Below are 24,340 nucleotides of genomic sequence, written 5' to 3' on the forward strand. Positions count from 1 at the left end.
GAAGAGGGTGCTGTATCCTCTGGAGCTGAAATTACAAGTGGTTGTGAACTGTCTGACTTGAGTGAGAACTGACCTAGAGTGCCTGCAGGAACAGCAAACCTCCTAACTGTTGATGCCTCTTTGCATTCTAGAAGTGTTGCTATAGGTCAGGCAGCATTGCCAAACTCATTACAAATGACGACTGTTTACTGAGCATATCTTCCTAGTGGCTAGAGATTCACGTATATTATTCTCAGTGTTTTTTTTTTTAAATCAAGAGTGTTACAGTGCTACTCTTAATTATTTTTATATTTCTCATGAAGCAGGAGCTGGGTGTTCTGGTTTAAAGTTAGGAGGCTGCTGTGGTCAGCGGTTTCTCTTGTGTGTCTTGTGATCAGTACTTCTGCTATGGGAACTTGTGTTTAGGCGAGACATAAAAGGCACTCAAGGGGTGTCTCCTCCACAGTCAGGATGTCAAAGACTGGATTTCTACCCTCATCCTTGCTCTCTCAGGCACTTTCTCTTGCCTTCTTGCTCACTGTGATGACTCTAGATACCATGTTGTACATGTTGTATAGAACAGTTCCTGCGGCTAGGAAGTGAAAGAGCCATCCAGTTCGCAGCCCCTGTGGTACTGAGGCGTCATTTCATTAAGGTGCAAGCAACTATCTGGGTGAATTTGGAAGCATGTTCTCCAATTGTTGGAGAACACAGATCCAGACATTCATTGGCAGCCTGTGAAAGACTCTGGGCCAGATTCTTTACCTATATGAAGCTATAAGGAAATTATGTGTGTGTGTGTGTGTGTGTGTGTGTGTGTGTGTGTGTGTGTGTGTGTGTGTATTTGATCCAGGGTTTCTCTGTTTAGCCTTGGCTGTCCTGGACTAGCTTTGTAGACCAGGCTGGCCTTGAACTCACAGCAATCTGCCTACAGGCTAAATGTAATCTTTTTCATCAGCTGCTTTTAGGTACAATTTGTTACATGGTGATAACTAATATAGGTATCAATGGCTGAGCTGGACTTTGAATTGAGGTATCACTGGCCCTGCGAACCCATCTTTTTCCTGTGTGTTACCCTGTGGCTGTCCTCCACATATATGAATGATCAGTACATACTTCTGTTATGTGCCAGCTATGATATTGTAGAGCCATTTCTCCTACTTGAAAAATTCTATCCCAGTGGGATGGTAAGACTTGTTAAGACTCAGAGAGCTCCAAAGGGAGGCCCATTACTGTGCAGGAAGTACACAACTAACAAGTCTCAGGAAGTCTCTGAAGCTTATTAAATGCACTAGGCTCCCCCACTCCCTATGATTAGGTGATCAATAAGGCTTGATGAAGAGAGGACACTCTGACTTTGTCATCAGACTGTAAGCAAGCTCCAGGGTTCCAGCTTTTCCAGGGTCCAGTCACCATCCATACTGGGACAGACTTTCAGTGGTGCTGCTACCTTTAGCTCACCCATGTCCCTGTAAGTGACCCCAATAAACTCACTGGCTCACTAAGTTGGACTCTGAAGGTATCCTCACTTTGTCTGCCTTCAGCTCTGCATCTGGGCTACATGGATCGCTGAGTCGTGTCTCCCCAGGAATAGTGCCATACAGCAGAGGGGACGGCTCATTTCTTGTGGAGGAAAAATACTTTGGTTTGAGTATGGTTATGCATCTATTGCAGGCTAAATGAAGGAGAACCATGTTCTCAGTAGGGATGTAGGGGATGTAACGGCATTGTCTTATGATGGATGTACCAGCTGGGCCAACCTGGAGGCTTCCTTTTGTTGGCTTAGGACAAAAGTGACTCCAAGGAAGAAACGTATCCACCCTCAAAATACAGTTTAAAAGTTTTCTTTCTTTCTTTCTTCTTCTTCTTCTTCTTTTTTTTTTTTTTTGTTTTGTTTTGTTTTGTTTTTCGAGACATGGTTTCTCTGTGTAGCGTTGGCTATCCTAGACTCACTTTGTAGACCAGGCTGGCTATGAACTCACAGCGATCTGCCTGCCTCTGCCTCCTGATTGCTGGGATTAAAGGTGTACACCACCACTCTCAGCTTTTGGGTGCTGGGGAGAGGCTGTTCTTGCTGTTCTCACAAAGGGCCTGAGTTAAGTTTCCAGAGCATAGGCTGGGCTGCTCACAGTAACTCCTGTTTGAGGGGATCCAGTGTCTTCTGCTGACCTCTGTGAGTACACGAGCAGGCACAGACCCACAAGCAGACACATGTAACGAAAAATAAACGATGAAAAATGCCCATTTTGTGATGATCATCCTCACAAAAGCAATGTTGTGTTGGAAAGATTCTGAATGCACATCTCAAAATCTCTCTGCGCCGATAGACCCGGTCCCCATGATGTGCTGCTAAGTAAACAAAGGACTACCAAAGGGGAGAGCGCCAGCTGGCAGGTAGCTAATTCTGAGAGAGTGATGCACCAAGGACCCTCAGCAACATGATAGGATAGGACAGAGGAGGGAAGGATGAAAGCTAGTCTACCCTCTTGTAAAGTTTTTGAGTTTACAAAATTTTGACATTTGACTTTACAAAATTACAAGATTTTGACTTTCTGTAAATGTCTTAAAGAAAAGCAAAGACGAACATTGAGACATTCCCCGTCAGTGGGAAGAGTCAATTTAACTATATAATGACACTGAAGAGAATCAGCAAGTGACTTTTGAGCACAGTCATATGACAAGCATGCGTAGTGGTGCATATTCTGCAACCAAGTAATGTCCTGGTGTTCAAGCCAATACCGGTATTATAATTTTGGCAACCATTTAGTGCATGTTATAGGGTGGAAAAATTTATTATTCCAGGAACCAAGGTTTTATTTTTATTTTTTATAAGAGAAAAGAAATGCAGTACAATAGAATGTGTTCAGCTCATTTTTTACATTATTGGCCCTAAACCTGTAGCGGATCATTTCTCAAAGAGGCCACGGCTTCTCTTAGTGGGGAGTGTTATTTAAAAACCACCATCTGGGCACTGGAGAATATAGAAAGAAGGTCTCGTGCAGACCTCTTACTGCCTAGCATTCTGGATACAGCTGCTTTGCTTTAGTCTTTGCCTCCAGCTGACAATGGGGATAGCAGGGGATGAGACTGGAAGGGCTAAGCGCCGTCAGACCTAGAGGACATTCAATACCTACTATAAATCTCTGCGCATCGCTGATCAGAGGACGGAGTCATGAAAGGTGACTGGGAGGGAGGCAGCTGGTAGAAGTGGGAACACATGACTCTGGTGCACGTTATGAACCTGGGTTAGCTCTTCCTGGGGAGATGTGAGCACACGTCTATTCATCCAATATGGCACCTACGGCAGACCAGAGGAATAGTTCTACTCATGTCCAGCCTGCTAAGACCAATGAACTTATTTATTGATTTTTCATAGGGCCTGATAAAGGGGTTACTTACATGAGTATAGGTAACACCCAAACTGTTGCATCACCACAAAGTCCCACCCCATCATGGATAGCAACCTCATAGAGGATGCATCGGGGAGTTCCCTCTACTTCCTATATGTCTTACAAGATCACTTGCAAAAGGGCAAAAGGGAGTAATGGTTAGAATCACAGTGAAGGTCCTGTGACCTCCCTTCTTCCTGCTCCTCCTCCTCCTCCTCCTCTTCCTATTAGAGAGTGTCAATAGCCCCATCACCATTAATGTAGATCTAGCTACCTCCATACTTTTCTGCACATTTGCTATGGCTACTGCCATGGTGGACTCTCTACTCTAAAATGGTGGTCATGTTATACTCAGAGGGGAAAAACTTTGCTATGTGACCACAAGTGATATCCCTTCCCACCACTGGGGTTCATAATTTCTTACCTTCTCCAGAATTTCATTATGAAAATATGTACCTTTGTAAATCCTGCATCATCTCTTACTGAAATCACTTGATGCCACGACTGTGGATACTTAGGGTCCTGGACTTAGGCAGGCAGGATGTTAGTAACTTTCTTATTCCTGAGTTGATATCACAATTTCAGTTTAAATATGTATCAGCTTTTAAGTATGCAGATGAAAGCTACAGTAGGAAGCCCAGCCCTTGTGTGAGTCTGCAGTATTCACAATTATCTCTTGGGTGGGACCCATTTGCCTTGCCATCACTATTTTATGATGTGTAAAATACCACAGCTAAGAAAAGAGTAGTTAAGGCTGGTATGGTAGCGAAACACCGTGCCCAAAGCAACGCAGAGAAGGGAGGAAGGGTTTTACTTGGGGCCTGTGTTCCTGGGGGGTTGAGGACCGTGATGGTGGAATGGAGGCATCAGGCAGCTGGAGAAATGAGAACTCACATCTTGAACAAAAATCAAGAAATGAGAAAGAGCCAACTGGAAATGCATGTAGCTTTTGAGGCCTCAGGGTCTGCCTTCATGACATTCATCCTTCAGCAAGGCGCTTCCTAAGCCTCATCACGGAGCACCACCAAGTAGAGAGCATGCACTCAAATGCTTGAGATTATGGGCACATGTCATTCAACCTACCACAGCTGCTGAGGAAGCTCAGTGGCTGAAGGTGCTGGATCTGAGTTTGAGCCCCAGGACACATGGTGGAAGAAGAGAATTGAGTTTTGCAAGTTCTAAACACACACACACACACACACACACACACACACACACACACACACACACACACTTGAAATAAATTCCATTTTTCTTCAAGAAAAGAATAGGAAGCCAAAGAGATGTGCCAGCTGTTGAGAGCACTTGCTGCTCTTCTGGAGGACCAGGTTTGGTTTCTAGCAACCAGGATGGCTGGCTCACTCCAGGGCACCCAACACACACACACTCCAATTCTTTAAAAAAAAGGAAAACCTTTAAAATGAACATACAGAGCTGGGTGTGGTGGTGCACACCTGTAATCCCAGCACTCAGCAGATGGATGTGAGTTCAAGGCCAGCCTAGTCTACAAAGTGAGTCCAGGACAATCAGGGCTACACAGAGAAACCCTGTCTAGAAAAACTAAAAATCAAACCAAAACAACCCCCCAAAACAAACAAACAAATAATAAGCATACAGGATAAAGTGACTGAAAAATAGTTATCTTCTTTCCTCTGCTGTCATTTCTTAGAGTTTTTCTTTTTCCACTTATTGTCATCCAAATTTTATATAAGTAATATTCAAACCATTCTCAATTACAGATGTCTTTATCTGGAAGATGAACTGCACTTCTTTATTTATCATCATCATCATCATCATCTTCATTAGAAACCTTTCTTTCTTTTCTAGGTTGCCCCTTGAAGTTGTTACATAGATGATCATTTTTGTTTTATTGATGATATTTACACATTTTAAAAATATTCAGAAATCTGCACCTTGGGTTTTATTTGCTTTAGACATCTAGTATTTAATCATTATTTAGAAAGAAGCTAAAATCTGTATATTGTCTTTCCATAGTTTTCATCTCCTGTTCCACTGTCAGCTTCACTGTTCTTTCCTATGCGTTCTAGTGTCATTTTGCTTGCTATGATAAAGTACACTGACAGGAAGCAACTCAGTGGAGAACAATTCCATTTCAGCTTACAGTTTCTGTTTTTAGTCCATTCTTGTGGGGAAGTCAAGGCAGGAACTTCAGACATCTAGTCACATCATGGCCACAGCTCACAGAAATGGATGAGTGCATACTCAGTTGCCTGCCTGTGCTCAGCTCTGTTTCTCTGCTTTCACACAGGACACCCTTCCTGGAGAATGGTGCTGCCCACAGTGGCCTGGGTCTTCTCAAATCTGTTAAGCTAATTAAGAAACCCCTTTGTCCCACACAGACGACATACACAGAGAGCTACCCACAGGCCAACCCAAAGCAGATAATCCCTATTTAAGACTTACTTAGGAGATTCTCGGCTGTGTCTAGTTGACAATTAAAGCTATCATTACTATGTTATGAAGATTTTGGAACTGGGGGGGGGGTTGGAGAGATGGCTTAGCAGCTAAAAGCACTACTTGCTTTTCTAGAGGACCCAGGTTCAATTCCCAGCATCCACATGGTGGATCACAGCCATGTGTAACTCCCAGTTCCAAACAATTCTGGCCTACAGGCTTGTGCTGTAAAGACTTTCATACAGGCAGAACACCTACACATACAAAATAAATAAATGAATAAATATTTGAAAAGATGTTGGAGCTGGGATGTAATTATATCTTTACTCTTCCATTTGTTCTAGAAATTTCTTTTTATTCTTTCAGTGACTTGTATTTTCTTAACTTCATGATCTTTTTCTTTTTACCTAGAACTCCTACTATGTGTTAAACATTTTGATCATAGTTACAAAAATCATTCCATACTGGGGCTGTGGAGATGGTTCTGTAGATGAAGGCACCTGCTGCCAAGTCTGAGGACCAGAGGTCCATTCCCGGGTCCAAAAGAAGAAAAGGTGAGAGCTCAAGCAAATTGTCCTTTGACCACCAGCTGCTTGTACACCCACATCCCCAGACACACAATATAAAAAAAAGCTTGATACATTTTACAAAGGTTAAATTAAGCGGTAAAGATTACACTCTTATTGTATGTACACATTACCTACTACAGAAGCATATAATACCCATGGAGAAAGCAAATGTAATTGCAAATCATTAAACCATGGTATTTATAAGAAAGTGTTCAAAGTGCCTAAGTTGCTGGCATTCTATTTTAAGTACCCCCTAGCTGCTGTGTATGTTTTAGTGTACTTTGCTTTGACTCATGGATGCCCTTCACTTTTCCCTTTTCTTGGCATCCTGCTTCAGACCAAGATCTTCCAAAGATTGACAGCTCTCATTTCAAATTCCTTTCTGTCCGCCAACAACGCTGGTATCAAATTAAACTTTGGCAAATGTTCTAGGAAACAGGGGCTAAGAAAACTGAGGAGTGGCAAGTGTGAGTGGAGCAGAGAAGAGAGCGAGCAGGCTCAGACAACGTCAGAAGCCGAACACGACCCGCCTGACAGTGGTGCCCATGCCAAGCTCCAGAATGCAAAGTTGTGATGGTCTAATTAGTCCTGGAGTCCAAGCTGCTCTATTTGTCTAGAAATGATACTGCCATGGCTATAGACTGAACTTGGTAAAGTGTCAAGCATTAGGGCAGAAAGAAAAAATAAGAAAAGACAAAAAGCCTGCTGGTTGAAGCCAGGCGAGTCCCTTCAACTGACGCCATGCGAAGGAAGTCCAGCTCTGAGCGCCGCCGCTGGCTCCCCCACCTCCAGCTAGCTGCCTGAAATGTTGACGCCTTACTCTGAGAGGGTGAAATTGTGTTCTCTTCCTGGAGAAGCCTTCTTGACAGTTGTGAGCGCCGCTGGGTGGGAGTGGATAGAGCAAGGCTACACAGGAGGGTGATGAAGGCCCACTTCCTGAGCTGACAGATTGTTATTGGCCAGTCCATTCGTGCCTGCAGCTCTGCGGGCGGGGGGGGGGGGGGCCGGGGGCGGGGGGGGGGGTGAGGCAGAGTGGTAGGACCTACACGCCAGAGGTACTTCTATAAAAAAAGAAATGAGCCTTGCCAGCTGGAGAAGCAAGCCACTTTCTCTCAGTAGCTGAAAGGATTAAGAAAACTGGCTCTTGATTAGGTAAATAATGGCATAATTTTGTTTTTTGAGAGACACTCTGATAGGCCAGTTTCACTTCCAACTTAGTAAGTTGGATCCAAGATCCAGTTTCAACTTCTCATCCTTCTGTTGTCACCTCCCTAGCGCTGGGCGACAGGCGTGTGCTACCACGTCGTTTTATGTGGTGCTGGGGATTGAAGCCAGGTCTTTCTGCGTGCTAGGAAAGCACTCTACCAACTGAACTACAGCCCCAACCTGGCCGTGCTTCTCTGTGTGCATGTGTGTGTGTGTGTGGTGTGTGCACGTCTGCATGTGTACATGGGTTTGGAGGCCCCCAGCTGACATCTGGTATCATCTTTGAGATGGAATCTCTCGCTTGCACTTCACAGCTTAGCTTGCTTCAGGGATCCTGTCCCCACCTTCTGAACACCAGATTACAGGCAGGTCACCATGCTCAGGCATTTTTTATGGGCTATGGGGGGGGGGCTTTGAACTCACACCTTTCTGTTTGAGCAGCAGGTGTTTCATCTTCTGAACCATCTCTCCAGTGCCCCACTTCCTTAAAATCCAGTTCAGCAGTCAGTTCTGATCTGGGGATGGATTTGTTGCTTTCCCAGAGTTCAACAACACTCACAATAAAGTGTGGAAATAAACCAAGAGGAAGCAGCATCTGTAACGCCCCGTCTTCCACGCTGCCTTCCACAGTATCTCTAGCACACTGCCTCACCCAGTCCTTCCAGCTAATACCTTCTGACTTACAGTTTATGCTAGTGTTAAATAGTATGGAGTCTCTTGAGGTTAACCTGACTGCATTTTGTATTATGAGATGGTCACAAGCCTATGGGGATGAGAATAGGAAAATTATGGCTTGAAAGTGATGGTTTGGAGTGTAAAGATGTGGAGGGGTGGAGTAGCGACGGTTCACACGGACGTCAACTTGATCGGGTCTAGAATCACCTAGGAGACACACCTTGGAGCACGTGCGTGAAGAAGATTTTAGAGTGGGGTAAAGTAAGACCCACTCTAGGTGTTGAAAGTGCCACCCCATTGGGCTGGGGTCTTAGAAGGAATAAAAAGGAGAAAGGAGGCTGGAGAGATGGTTGGGAGAGAGTATGTGTTACTCTTGCAGAGGACCAGAGTTCGGGTTCTAGACCCCACGTTGAGTAGCTCACAACTTCCTGGAACTTCAGATGCAAGGGCATCTGACACCTCTGGCCTCTGTGAGCACCTGGACTTGTGTGCACACATTCACACACATATCCACATATATCCACATATTAAAAAGAAAAAAAAACATGTGTAAGGAGGAAAAAGAAATCTGAGCACTGACATTTCTCCCTCTCTCCTTCCTGACTGTGAAAGTCATGTGACAAGCTGCCTCACACTCTTGCCACATCCTTTCCCCACCATGATGGACTGTGTGCCCTCAGAATGTGAGCCACAACAAACTCTTCGTGACTTAATACAATTTTTTTCCTGGTATTCTATCACGACAAATGGGAAAAGGAAACAGTACAGTTAACTATGGTGCCATGAATATCACTATGCAAGAGTCACCTTGGGAGAAGTTGCTATAGCTTTGCCCGATAACATCTTCCAACGAGTACGTGGCTACAAGAAAGCAAGAGGACAACGCTATGCTCGATGACGACAACCTACACATAAAGGCGTTTGTCCCCTCAACGGCAGGCTTCTTGGTTTTCCGTAGCCAATGAGACTAGTAGCTGAGACCTGAGAATAGGCCTGAGGAGAGCGGCCATGTAAAGGGTATAGCAGGAGCCCTGCAGACAAGCCTCCTTCCTGGTTCCTTAAAGATACTGATGGACACAGAGCAGCTCTTGTTTAGACTGGAGAGCAAATGGCCTAGAGGTCAGCTCCGCTATACAGTCAGGGTGTAATTAGGTACAAATGGACCTTTATTAATAAGGAGCCCTGAAATCCTCTTTTAAATAGCAGCCCATACCCTTCATGTCAGGGTCCTGCAGGCTGAAGCATGTCCCTTATTACCCTGCTGTCCCACATGCCTGTCTCAACGGAAATCAAACATTAGCTAGGGCAGAGGCTCTGTTAGTAGAGTTCTTGCAGGGCCCACATAAAGCCCTGGGCTTCCTCCCTGGTACTGCGTGGACCCAGGTGCACTGGTGCTTGCGGGTTGTCTGCAATCCTAGCACTCAGTGGGTGGAGGAAGGAGCCTGGGAAGTTCAGGGTTGCTCTGGACTTCACAGTGAGTTTCAGGACAGTCATGGGACTCATGAGACCCAGTCCACCAAAGTGGGTGGTGGGGCTGGACAAATGGTTCAAAGTTAAGATAACTTGTTTCTTTTGTCAAGGACTAGAGTTTGGGTCCCAGTGCCAAATTTATGTAGCTCACAAGCACTCGCAGACAAAAGAAATATTAGAAAACCACACACACATATACACATATAGGGACACACATGTGTGCACACACATGTGTACATATATACCCAAATGCACACCCACACAGGAGCCCATATACATACACAGGCACATACACACAGGCAAATACACACAGGCACACACATATACACAAAGACACACATACATACACATAGACACACAGAGAGACACACACATACATATATAGGCACACAAATACACACACAGGCACACACATATACACACCGACACATACACATGTGTACATATACGCAGGCACACATACATACATACATACATACATACATACATACATACATAGGCCTACACACACATACACACAACACACACGTACACACCAGATTCCTCATCACAAGCGATCCTCAGTCCCTGTAGGACTCGGCTCACTTCCATTGCTTTACATTGTGACCATCTCCAATGGGCAAACAGTACCACAGCTGTCTCAGTCTTCTGGAGGACTTTGCCCTCTTATCCATCTAAACTTAGAATGTTCTGTCACTAGTCGATTTTATCAACCAACTCTGTGTTCGTATTTAATAACTCTTGGTTCAAAGTATCCTGCTGTACCCAGTGGTCTGTCTCCTGGCTGACTGTCACCTCCCTGCCTCTGTCCATCAGACAGCACCTTAGTCCTTCTTGGTTGGCCTCAAATGACACTGGATACAGTCTCACCTAGGTGATTTGCATGTCATAAACAAATTGGTCTTGCAGTGATGATTTCTAGGATACAAGTCCTAAATCAATCTAGAAATCACCAGCTACAAGAATCCTCTTAGCTAAGCTTGTCTCTCAAACTGAATTTGTTCTTTGGAGCTGGAGAACTCCATCTCTCATGTACAAGGAGTACCTGGCTCAGGCCAGGAATGAAATTCATGCTCCTGTTTTGGACAGATCATTCTCACAGACTGCCAACAAGAAATGTCCCTCTCCTCCTTACATAGCTCTCCTGCAGCGTGCTCCCTTCCCTTTGGTCGGACTCGGACACACAGAATACTGTGTTGCTTAGTTTTGTCATTTGACACAAACTAGATTTACTTGGCATCTTAGTCACCGCTCCATTGCTGTGAGGAGACACCAGGGCCACAACAACTTTTCTAAGAGAAAGCGTTTAATTGGGCCTGGCTTATAGTTTCAGAGGTTTAGTCTCTTATTGACATGTCAGGAAACATGGCAGCACACAGGTAGACATGGTGCTGGAGACGTAGCTGAGAGTGTTACAAGGCGGCAGGGAGAGGGAGAGGGAGAGGGAGGGAAAGAGAGGGAGACAGGGGAAGAAGAAGAGGAGAGAGACACAGACAGACAGACAGACAGAGACAGAGACAGAGACAGAGACAGAAACAGAGACTGGGCTGGGCCTGGCTTGTGCTTTTAAAACTCAACCCCCACCCCCCCCACCCCCTGACCCGATGATGTAATTCCTTCCACAAGACCACACCCCCTATCCTTTCAAGTAGCCACTCCCTAAATATTTAAATATATGGGAACCTATGAGGGATATTCTTATACAAATCACCACGCTTGGAGTCGGTCCCACATGTAAGTCACTATTGTCTGCGGAAACGTGGAGAAAACTCTCCGAGCACCTGGGGCATCAGTTTGCTCATCTATAAAATGAGGATGATACAACTGGCTTAGCTAGGGTGATTGCTGGACACTGACCTCTCTCCTCCCTCTAACCACTCTCAAGGCGGAATTTAAGGAGTCAGGAGATCTTGTGGCCATGCCTGAAGGGAACAGGTGCTTGAGACAGTGTTCTGAAACATACGCTGATCTTCCTACAGATGAACTCAGCCGGCTTGAGCCCTAGAAAGTATCTAGAGTGTTACACCAGTACAGAGAACAAGATAGGGAAATTAAAATCCAACTCAGACATGATCCACATATTTTTTAAACATTGACAGGAGAGAAAACTTCAATTAAAATTATTTATTCATTCGTGTGTGTGTGTGTGTGTGTGTGTGTGTGTGTGTGTGTGTTTCTGTCTGTCTGTCAATCTGTCTGACTTTCTGTGTGTATATGCTATACAAGGGTGGTGTCTGTGAAAACCAAGAGAGGACATTGCATCCCTAAGAGCCGGGGGGAGGGGTTGCAGGAGGGTGTGAGCCATCCAAGATGGATGCCAGGAATAGAACTTGACAGCAAATGCTCTTAACTGTGGAGCTACATCTCCAGCCCCAATCTTCAATTTTTGAAAGAAACAACACCTTATTTTTGTTGTTTTCTCAGTGATAGGCTTCTTCATGTTTGTGGGTATTGTTCCTTGGTTACTCAGAAAGGGTCTCTCACTAGCCTGGCACACTCCAAAGGAGGCATGGAGTGCAGGGGTCTGCCTGCCCGTCCTTCCTCAGCCCTGGGATTACAGAGGCATGGTGTCTTGCTGCACAGAAACCTATTTTTGACAGAATCCAGGCACTCACGCTTGCAACACAAGCTTCTTGCCCTCTAAGGCACCTTCCAGGACTGCAGATGCTTTTTCAAGTTCTGATGGGCCACATTGAACATGATTAGAAAGGTGGCACTCAGAGGAAGGATGCGCAGGCTACCAAGGTGAGACCTGATAGGCTGTGACCATATGGTTGGGGAGGAGGTTCCCCCCCTCCCCACAGGCCTAGGGGAGGGGAATAGGGTGAAAGAGGAAGGGAGGGAGGAACGGGAGAATACAAGTGAGGGGATAACAATGGAGATGTAATCTGAATAAATTAATTAAATAAAAAAAAAGAAAAATACATTGTTATTCAGACATTACGCCTGAGGTAAAATATTGGGATCTTATTCTAGAAAGACAACAGAGAGAGAGAGAGAGAGAGAGAGAGAGAGAGAGAGATGTATTTTCAAAAGATAGAGCTGAATCCTCTGGAACTGGGCTGTGAATTGCCTGTGAACTGGCTGGGGTGGGTGCTGGGAACTGAACTAAACCCCTCTGAAGGAGAAGCAAGCCCTCTTAACCGCTGCACCATCTCTCCAGCCTCTGGAAAGACAACTTTTAAGTGGGAAAATATGAATCTATGCATCAGTGCTCACAGCCAAACAGCCGTGGGTGGCTTTCTGACCTATAAGTCTGGCTCCCATCTGATAAAAGAGCTATCTGTAGTCTTATGATTTCATTCTCAGAAGGTTGCTGAGGATTAAACACAGGAGATGTGGGTGAAAGGTATTTGGGGTTGTAGGGACTGCCCCGTAAGTTAACTTCTTGCCACCAGAGCATCAGGTCCTGAGTTTGGATCCCCAGCACCTACCCGGAAGGCCAGACGTTATGCTCATGCCTATAACCCTAGCACTGGAGTGTGTGTGTGTGTGTGTGTGTGTGTGTGTGTGTGTGTGTGTGTGTAGGGGAGATAGAGACTAGTGGATAACTGGGGCTTCCTGGTCAGCTGGAAGAGTCAACAAATAAACTCCGAGGTCAGAGACAGACCTTGTCTCAAAACATCAGAGAGAGAGAGAGAGAGAGAGAGAGAGAGAGAGAGAGAGAGAGAGAGGTGTGTCAGCATTGACCTTTGGCTTCTACATGTGTGTGCACACATGCATAAACATATATACTCATATTACACACTTGTAACACACACACACATACAATATACCCACTCTCACACATCCACATAGCCTGCTAACAGGAAGTACCAATGAATCACAGGTTTTGATGTTAGGCCAAGTGGAGGAACTATATTCTAAGAATAATCACAGCATACTCCACCACTGCTTATGCAGTCACTGAAATTAAGAATCCCGGTGTCTATTAAGAATTCTCTCAATGACACTCGACCTCATTGAAGCATAGGAAATAACTGAGAACTGTAATACTTGTAAGAAATGAAACAAAATGAGGCTAATGCAAATAAAAAGGAGTTACCTACTGGCTTTTCCCAATTAATTAGCATATGCACATTCAATTATTCATACCTTAGGGAACTCATTTAGGCAATCAGGTGTCCCATAAATATTCATTATTATTTACCTTCGGTGTTCAGTCCTTAGGATTGGAAATTGGCAGTGTTTTCTCAATATATTTCACAACTGGTTGGTTTGAAAAAGATTACCTGGGACTCAACTCATAGGTCGTTAATGGTGAGAATGATGTGACACACGGATGATGAATTAAAAGTGCTGGTTGTCAACTCCTGGGTGGGGCGTCTGTCTGTCCTCCACCTGAAAGGCCTGCATTCTGCAGAGGCCTGGGGCGGGAAGCCAGAGCTGCGATTCTGACCTCTGCCCACTAGCATGCACTCTTTCACAGTTTTTCATGGTGAGCAGGCCCCGGGCCTACAGGAGCTGGGAGGGCGGCAGTGCTGCTAGAATTTATTGGAAAGAGGAGAAGTGATTGGTAAATAGGAACCAACATGGACATGCATGGACCAGCATGGACAGGTCCACACCTCAGTGGCTCCTCAATATCTGCAGAACAGCCGTACAGCGTGGGGGGGGGGGAAGGGGGGCACGGGGTGCAGGGGGGTGGTGGTGGTGTCTTTACAAGGGAGATAAATTTGTAGGCTTGGGGCAAAAGGAAACTACTGGCCCCTCTGTTAAAAAATGAAGCAGTTTAAGACAGCGGTGATCAGTCTGTCTGTGCCTGGGTTCTGTCACTGCAAAGTGTTCTATGTCCTGGGAGCTGGACTCAGGGGAGGGCACAGGGCGGCTTTTTTCTAATTGCCTAGCTGCAAGCAGATGACAAAGCCAGCAGTTAGAAGCGCTCCTTGCTCTAGCAGAAGACCTGAACTCACTTCCTAGCCCTCATGCCAGGCAGCTTGTAGCCTCCTGCAGTTTTACCTCCAGGGCATCCAAGGCCCTATTCTGACTTCTGTCAGTACCTGCCTGCACACGTACACCCCCCCCCCCCCACACACACACAAGTATGAGAACAACAACAAAAAAAAATCTTTTTTTAAAAAAGGAGGAAGATGGGTAAAAATGATGTAAGTGTAACCCATGAATGAAATTCTCAAAAAATTAAATTAAGAAACCCAGTATTTTCTTGGTGATCTGGAAAATGTATTTTGGTGTTAGCGGCTCAGTCTCTTCCTATTGTTGTTTGTGAGATGCCGTCCAAGTATGTGGATCCTCAAGACTTTCATGGAAACGAGAGAGTGGCTACCATATGAAACATGCACCTATATCCTCTTTCAGTCATTCCGAGGTCAGTAATAGCAGGGGGAATGCCGGTGAACACTTGCTACACTCAACTGCTTAGGGAGCATTGAAAAAAGTCTGTACATGCCCAGTGCAAGTGCCATTGAAAAACCTTTGTAATTAAAAATTATTTTTCTTTATTCTTGGGAATTTCATACAGATATGCAACAAAATATGATCATATCCACCCCACAGTTTCCCCTCCAGCTCCGCCAACACATCCTTCTCAACTTCTTATCTTTTCTCTCTTTGTTGATAGCTAAGCCCAACTTGTGTCGCTCTTATGTGTGTGGGTGGAAGGCATCCACCAGAGCATGGGAAAGCTACCAGTGGCCACAGCCTCAAAACAGAGCGATTCTCCTTTCTCCTTGCCCCCTTTTAGGAAGAATTTGCATTTATTTATTTATTTATCCATCCTGTGGTATGTGTGTGTGTGTGTGTGTGTGTGTGTGTGTGTGTGAGTGAATGTCCAGCTGTTAGAAGAATGTTATTCATCTTGCTCTTTCTGACAGCATCTCAGTGGCCCAGACCCTGCATATCTGGCAAGGCTAGCTGCCGAGCAAGGCCCCCAGCTCCTCCTAGCTTTGTCTCTGCAGCAGTGAGTAGCATCATGGGCACATGCTCAGCTTTTACTCAGGGGCTAGGGATTCAAATTCCGGTCCTCGGGCTTATACCTCAAGCACTTTATGGCCTGAGCCATCTCCCTGGCCCCTGTGTGATGTCGTTCTTGGGTGTGTGTTAAAGTCACGGTGCTGTGTGCAAGGGCCCATGCCTTCCAATGGAGAGGACAGAGCAGGCGCAGAACTGCAGTGCCCTTCCTACAGTGTTGGCCGTCACGTGCTCTAACCCTGATGATACAGCTCCAAACGGACCCCAGTCAGGTAAGGAAATCAAGCTTCCAAGAGGGTGAGTGACCTACCCTGCGCCGAGAAGAACAACATTCAGTTGAGAACCCAGGTTTGTCCATCACACACACTCCACCTCCCACCTGCTGCCCTGGCAAACTTTGTGGGATGCACCTGGTAGGCTGAAATAGAGCACGTGCTTTTTCAATTTCCAGAAGCTGTGTTTACTTTTTAATGATTTTTGCAACCGCCCCAGCTCCCATCTATGGGCCCAGTAAACTCCTGCAAGAACAGTGTATAGAGCGAGTCACAAAATGCCATCCACTCCTTGCTCTCCAGGCTGCGGACAAAAAGATCTTTTCATTGTGCCCAAACGGATACAGTTAGCAGAGCTGCATAAACTCATGGGACCATTTACTTCCCCCAAAAAAGAACCAGTCTAAACTTTGGGATCCGCACTTGGAATCAGCCCACCTGGTGCAGGACCAGTCATGAAAGACCCTTTGAGCCAAGAGAGTCTTCAGAACTGAGAGTAGGGTCAAATTGCTTTCCTTCACATTCCAATTCCCGCAAAAGTATAAAAAACAAAGGGGACGTGGGGTGGGGCTTTCATGAAATGACTTCTTAAGAGTGTTTTTTGTTTTTTGTTTTTTTTTAATGGTGAGAGGACAATTCTTTAAAGTCCTCACCATTGGAAAGGCAGGGGGGCCTTTTGTTGGGACCTCGGAGAAAGCTACTTTGGTTGCCATGCAGCCGGAATCAGTAGGGAGGCAGTTGCAGAGTTTTCCCCTAAGCCTTGCAGCTAGCAAACAGCATGAGCATCAGGCCAGCTTCCCCAAAGCCTGGCTGCTCATTAGAGCCATCAGTTAACCCCCTGCCCCTGCCGGTTGCCTCCTTATTGTAATTAATTTTATGGCCCCTTTAAAAAGAAAGAGAGAGAAAAGAAAAGGGAGACCTCGACATTTTATGCTACATTGCACAAGCAATTGAAAGTTGCAGGAAAGAAGGGGGGAAAAAAAAGACCCAAGCACCAAATGTTTAGCAGGCTTTTCTTCTATTTCAAATGAGCAACCTATTTAAATCAATTATCAGCTCAAAATGAGCAAGCTGATCTAATTAGTCTTGGCCCCTGGGGGGTTAATGAATGAAAGGGGGTGCGGGGGCGGGGGGGGGGGGGAGCGGGGGTAGATGGGCGCTTTCTCTAGCGTCTTTGGAAATGACCGCACATCCCCTCCTAATGGCTAAAGTCTTGGTGAATTACTGCTGGGTGTGTGTGGATGGGTGACTTAGTTGTTCTCTGGGCAGAGTGACTGTGCTCTCAGCACAGTGGATTTTTTTTTCCCAGCCTGTGTTTTTCCACACAGCGATCATTAGCGTGTGATAAGTAGCTCAGAATTGCGAATAAATCAATGTGTGTTTTCTTTAAGCATGTTTGAGAGGGAGCAACGTATTGACTTCAGAAGAAAAAATGCTGTTGAGTGATGACAGCTCTGGGCCCGAGACTCTCAGCACAGAGGACCTCCTCTCTCTTCTGCCCTAGTCTGGCTACGTCCTTCACTGAATCAGGATGGCCCCTGGACATTAATATATAGTTAATCAAGGGACTAATAACAAGGCGTGTGCCCTGGCAAAGACGAGGAACAATAAGTCTGCATTGTGTTCAGCTGAAGGTCTCAAGTTTCCCCGGAATTTTTAAAAATACATCTTTTCAAACATTCCTCTGTGCAAAGGAAGAGATATTTGCTTTTTGGGTTCTGACATTTCTTACCCCAAATGTTAACTCTCTGGTAAATGTTACAAGTATTTATGGTTTGGGAATTTGATATCTGTTACTTTCTTGAATTTCTCTTTTCTGGTGCAAATGACATAGGTTTGGAGGTCAAGCAGACTGGCTCCAAACCCTATGTGGGTGACCTTGGGTGACTTTCTCCCCACTGCTGAGCTTTGGTTCCTATCTCCCACTTGGGGGGGGGGTCACGTCACCAGTTTGTTTGAGGATCTTGGTACAATGTGTGTGTCCGTCACTTTTATTGTCACTGTGACAAAACACCTGAAAAAAAAAAAGCATAAGGGGAGAAGAGTTTATTTGGCTTAGGGTTCAAGAGTCCTGTGGTCTCTCCTGGTGGAGAAAGCATGATGGCCAGAGGGAGAGGCGGCTGCTCACCTGTGACCACAGTCTGCAGTCAGGAAGCAGAGAGCTGAATGCTGGGCTCAGCCCACTTGCTCCTTTTTATTCAATGGGAAGCTGGTAATTGCTGCTTAGGCTAAGCAACTCTGGGAGCAAGGAAACTCTTTCCTGTCTCCTCTGAAACTCCCTGTGCTGGGGCTTCGTGGCTTCCTAACCCTGTAACAAGAAGAAAAGACAACAGCAAACAACTAAGAGTATTGAAAATGCTCTGTCATTGAGATGGTCAGCTATGTCCAACAGGAGTCACTAGTGTTTATCCTATGATATAAAAGTGCTTGTGGTTGGGGAGAGAAGCCAAGCTCAGCCATGGGAAGGTCGGCCAAGGTCGGCCAAGAAAGAAAGCTCAACTGGAACCCCAGCTGCCTGCCTCAGCTTCCCCAGTTGGCTTCTGCCAGAAGATCACCATCAGTCAATGATGTGGTGATGTCCTCTATCTGCTGCCATTTCTCTTTTTACTTCAGAGCCTTGACATTGTCTGCCCAAGACTCTCTCATCAGCTGACTTTCTGAATCAGGTTTCCTTGCCTGATTTCTGCCGAATGCTTGTAGGTCCTTGACTTGATGAGAACCTTCGTTTGCAATCCCAATGGTGCTTCTGTAGCCAGCTCTGCTGGAGTTTGTAAGTGTCTGCTTTGGTGACATTTTACTATCTAACTTGCTTCTCTCTATTTGCTAGGCCCATACTCATTTTACTTTCGCTTGCTCTATGCTTAAAATCACTTGTCTGTCCAGGCAAAGCTGAAAAAACAGTCATTGTCGTTAGGGCTACAGTGAGGAGGCCCATCATAACCAAGGAGGTCTTCAAGGCTGCTTGATCTGAGCCTGTGTAGGAAGGAACTGATGACCCCAAAGAACCGAACCAGGATGTAGGGCAAGATACTCAAAACCTACTTTCCCCATGTCCTCTGCCCAGACCTTACGTCCTGGTTGTTTTTCTCTTTTATTTTGCTTCGTTGTTTACTTGGCAGAAGCTATAGTCACCTGGGAAGAGGAACTTCGATTGAGAAAATGTCTTCATCAGATTGCCCGTAGGCCAGTTTCTTGATTAATGATTGATTGATTAATGATAGCCTATTGCAGACAGTGCCAGCCCTAAGCAGGTGGTCCTGGGTTCTATAAGAAAGCAGGCTGAGCAAGCCACAGGGAGCAAGCACGGCCTCTGCATTAGCTCCTGCCTCCAGGCTCCTGCCTTGAATTCCTGACCTGATTTCACTCAGTGATAGAGTGTTACCTGAGAGTTATAACTTCAGTATTAATAATTGGTCTAGATAACAAGATTGTTCATTGTCACAGACTATTCATGTCCTTTATAAAATTCAAAATGTGTATACCCACACATTGCCACAAGTGAAAACGGGTGTGTATGCCAAGGTATGAGTGCAGTGGTTGAAAAAAACACAGCCTTAGATGTCAATCCTCACCTTCCGCCTGGGTTAAGACAGAGTCTCTGTATTTTTCTACTTTGTACTCTACACTGGCTGGCTGGCTCCACCTCCTGTCTCGCTGCAGGGGTTCTGAAGATTTGAACCTAGCTCCCCACACTTGTTTGGCAAACACAGTTGCCCACTAAGCCGTCCCTGCCCACTTCCGTCTTTATTCAGTGATATGTTCCTACTTGGGAATGGCACTCTAGTGTTCTTCTGAACACCCCCCGAGTCTCAAAGAGGAGAGATGCTCACTGTGTCTGGCCAGGAGGTCCGACAAGAAACTACAAAGTGTCTTGCTGGAGAGGAAAGCTGTGAAGCTCGGGAGATTAGAACAATCTGTAGAGTGTCATGCGAACCGGGCCGTGTTGAGACAAAGAGTAGGCGTGGGAACGTTCAGGAACACGTACAAAGAAACATCGGGAATCGGTTGCTATTTTTAGAGACAGAGAAAAGACAGAGAGAAAGGCAGAAGCAGGATCTTTTACAGGCAGGAAATGCAAACTTTGTGGTTCGTTCTGGTTTTAACAAGAGTCCTTACAATGATTTATTCAATTAACCTCCTGCACATGGCCCCTCCCATCTTTAAATAAGCAAGACTCTGAGAACAACAATTAGAACTTCGCTAAGGGAAAGCTGAGGAAGTAGCAAGTGTTTCTTTCTTTTTTTTTTTAAACTCACTATTGGAGTCTGGTAATTTTTAAACATATAATTACCTCTTTTATTATACTTTGATTAGATTAAAATTAATGCATTATTAAGTCATGTTCTGTTCAACCATCTAGACTGCTGTATAGACACAGATAGCAATTCCTTTTTTTCCCCCTTCCCCAGGTCTAAGTTAATTAAATTCCCTTTAATTATAATTTACTAAAAAGCTTCACTTTTGCCACTATTATGTCTTTTGAACTTTGAAATTCTAAAAAAAAAAAAAAAAAAAGGAAGGAAGGGGGAACCTTAAAATGGTCTTTTACAGGAGAAATGAACTGTCAGCGAATTCAGGCAAAATTAATTATTTCAGCTTGATAAACCTTTTCATCTATTTGACTCCTTATACAGAAAAGCCAATTAATAATGTCAAACATGCTTTGCCTCCAGGGACCCACAAGTTCTAATGAGTCTGTTTACTGTGGAGTGGCTACCACAATGAGGTTCATGGAGAAATTTCCTAATCGTGCCACACCTGTCAAGCTTGGTCTCATTATCTGTGCACCAAGGGCAAACCTCACTTTGTCAGTAGTGGTTTTCGGAGGACTTGCAGATGCCTAGAGCGCTTGCACGACTGTCGGACGGAAGAAGAGTCACTTAATTACCAATCAGAGCGGTCAGGGTGAATGCTTAATGCTCTTTAGCTTAATGCTCTTTAGCTCCCACCTCCTCCTGCCCAACTCTCTTCTTATCGCTGACCCAGAGCCTTGGTCCTTCTTGGTACTCAGTGCTCCTCGACCCTGACCCCTTTCTCCTGTGTGCTTTGAGGTGATGATGGATGAGGTGTCTCTGGAAACAGTGATTAATCATATGCATTGTACTACAAGTGGGACCATGTGGGACTCTGCTCCACCTGCACGTGAGCTGATAATTATTTCTTTGGTAGGGACGGAGCCTGTAATGGAGGCTGTTGGGTAGCCGTTTCCTCTTAGATTAAACCTTCAATCTTGAAAGGAATCTCCTTTAGACACTAGATGTTCTAAAGAGAGGTAAGACATTCCTTCCTGCATGAAAACTTGTTAGGCTAGTTTTGAATTGCTAGTGAAGGTAGCAATTCAAAAGCTCCAGGAAATCCCCGAATCTGACTAGATTCATTAGGTGTACCCCTCCCCGCCCCCATCTCCAAGCAAATACAGGCAGTAAGGAACGCTGAGAGACACACACACACTCAGACCAGACCAGCCCTCCCGAGAGAGGCAGAGACCAGCTGAGCTGGCTGTAAGAGGTATAGACCAACGGAGGCATCTGGAAAGAACATTCTTCAACCTGTTGAGATGCTTGCAGGCTGTGCAGTGTGCTCCAGGTTCCCAGCCTTGTGAGCTGTCGCCTGAGTGGCTTGGCTTTGGTGATGCAGCTGTCTGTGAGCCATCTCCATTTCTGTAAGAAACCCCTTATCTATATCCTGTAAGTAATGCCAATAAAATGTATTGGTTCACCACATTGGGCTTTGGTGGTCTCCATACATTAGTCTGTCATTAATACTCTATCTTGGGAAAGGTGACATTTGTTTGCCTCTCCACAGGAGTAGTGTCACACAACAGAAGGGGTTTCCATGAAACCCACTTGTAGCACCTATGTGCCCCTTTTATGTATTTGTGGCAAATGTTTATGTTCATATTTATGCATGTGTGCATATTTGTAGGTATGTTTGAGTGTATGTGCACATGTACGCATATGTACATGATGGCCAGAGGTTATATTCCACATTATGATTTTATTTCGTCTATATTTGTGTGTGTGGTATGCACGATTGCGTGTATGTGATGTATGTATGCATGAGGATGCACATGCGAGTAGAGGACAGAGGCTGACACCAGGTATCTTTTTTGGGGGGGGCAGTAGAACGTTTTTAGTTAATTAATTAATTTATTATTTATTTATTTATTTATTCACTTTACATCCTGGTCATAGTCCCATCCCTTTTCACCTCCAGCCTGCCCCTCCCTCCCTCTCTCTCCCCCCTCCCCTTCCCCTATGCCTCAGAAAAGGGGACCCCCCCATCCCATCCACCACAGCTCATCAAGTTGTATTAGGGCTGAGTGTGTCCTCTTCCCCTGTGGCCTGGCAAGGCGGTCCTACCAGGGAGAAGTAATTGAAAGAGAGTTCATGTCAGAGAGAGGCCCAGCTCCCCTTACTAGGGGACCCACATGAAGCCAGAGCTGCCCATTGGCTACATCTTCGTAGGGGGCCTAGGTCCTTTTCATGCAAGGTCCTTGGTTTGTGCTTCAGCATCAGCAGGCCCCTCTGGACCCTGGTTAGTTGGCGCTGTTGGTCTCCTTGTGGAGCTCCTGTCACCTCCAGGTTCTTTTCCCCTTCCTCTCACTTTTCCACAGGCCTCCCTACGCCTTGCCCAATGTTTGTCCCTCAGTGAGTCTCAGCATTTGTTTCAGGACGCCGCTGGGTGGAGCCTCTCAGAGGATCACTCTGCTTGACTCCTGTCTGCAAGCATAGCAGAATATTGTTAAGAGTGTCAAGGGTTGGCTCTCTCCCATAGGGTGGCTCTTTGGTTGGGCCAGGCATTGGTTGGACCTTCCCTCCCTCTCTCTTCTATCTGTTCTACCTTTGTCCTTGCACATCTTGTAGGCAGGGTGAATTTTGAGTTGAAGTTTTTGTGGGTGGGTTGGTGTTCTCCTCCCTCTACTAGAAGACCTGTCTAGTTAGAGGATGTCCTCTTCAGTCTCTATGGCCCCTGCTACTAGGAATCTCTGAAAATTCTCAACGTAGGAATATCGAATGGCTAAGAAGCAGTTAAAGAAATGCTCAGTGTCCTTAGTCATCATGGAAATGCAAATCAAAACACCTGTCAGAATGGCTAAGATAAAAAACTCAAGTGACAGCACATGCTGGTGAGGATGTGGAGAGAGGGGAACACTCCTCCATTGCTGGTGGGAGTGCAAACTAGTACAGCCACTTTGGAAATCACTCTGGCATTTTCTTAGAAAATTGTAAATTGTTCAACCTCAAGACCCAGCCATACCACTCCTGGAGTATATACGCAAAAGACGCTCAACCATACCACAAGGACACTTACTCAACTATGTTCATAGCAGCCTCACTCGAAATAGCAAGAATCTGGAAACAACCTAGATGTCCCACAATCAATGAATGGAAAAAAATGTGCTTCATTTACACAATGGAATACTACTCAGCTATTAACACAAATAAATCATGAAATTTCAGGCAAATGGATGGACCTAAAAAAGATCATCCTGAATGAGGTAACACAGACCCAGAAAGACCCATGATACGTTACTCACTTATAAGTAGGTTTTAGTCATACGGTACAGGATGACTCAATGCACAGACTCAAAGAAGATAAGTAACAAGGAGGATCCACAGGAAGATGCTGAAATCTCACTCAGAAGGGGAAATAGAATAGGCAAGAGGCAGTGGTTGAAGAGAGGGAGCAAAGTAGGAGAAGGAGTGCATAGGGTGGAGACCAGACCTGGGGAGAGCTGGAGGTGAGAGGTCAAAAGGCCTGTAGAGAAAAGAGAAACTGTGGATGGGGGCATCTCTGTGACAAGCTAGAGACATCAGGTATTTTAATTGCCTTCTGCCTGACTTACAGGGCTTTTCACCGAACCTGAAGCTTGTCAGTTCTGCTCATCTGGTTAGCCAACTTTCCAAGGGGATCTCTGCTTTTTGAGTGCTAAGATTACAGGCTCCCATATCCACCTGGCTCTTCTATGGGAGCTGGGTACCAGAACAGAGCAGGCACTTTATCCACCGAGCCATCTCCTTAGTCCATACAACCTCTTTTTCTTTGTTTGTTTGTTGTTTGTTTATTTGTTTCGAGACAGGGTTTCTCTGTGTAGCCTTGACTGTCCTGGACTCACTTTGTAGACCAGGCCGGCCTCGAAATCACAGCGATCTGCCTGCCTCTGCCTCCCGAGTGCTTGGATTAAAGACATGTGCCACAATGCCCGGCAACTACCTCTTTTTTCGAGGCAGGGTCTCTCCCTCAATCCAGAACTCACTGACTCAGCAAGACTAGCTGGCCAGTCACCTTCAGAGATTCCCCATCTTACCCTTCCTAGTGCTAAGATTGCAAGTTGCCTGGTGTTTATACGGATCCTGAGCATACAAATTCAGGTCGTCAAGCTTGCATGGGAAACACTTTACCAACAGAGCTGTCTTCCTGGCTGCCCTGTGTG

This window comes from Acomys minous, assembly GCF_964271855.1.
Source record: "Acomys minous genome assembly, chromosome: 1".
NCBI classification, from domain to species: Eukaryota; Metazoa; Chordata; class Mammalia; order Rodentia; family Muridae; genus Acomys; species Acomys minous.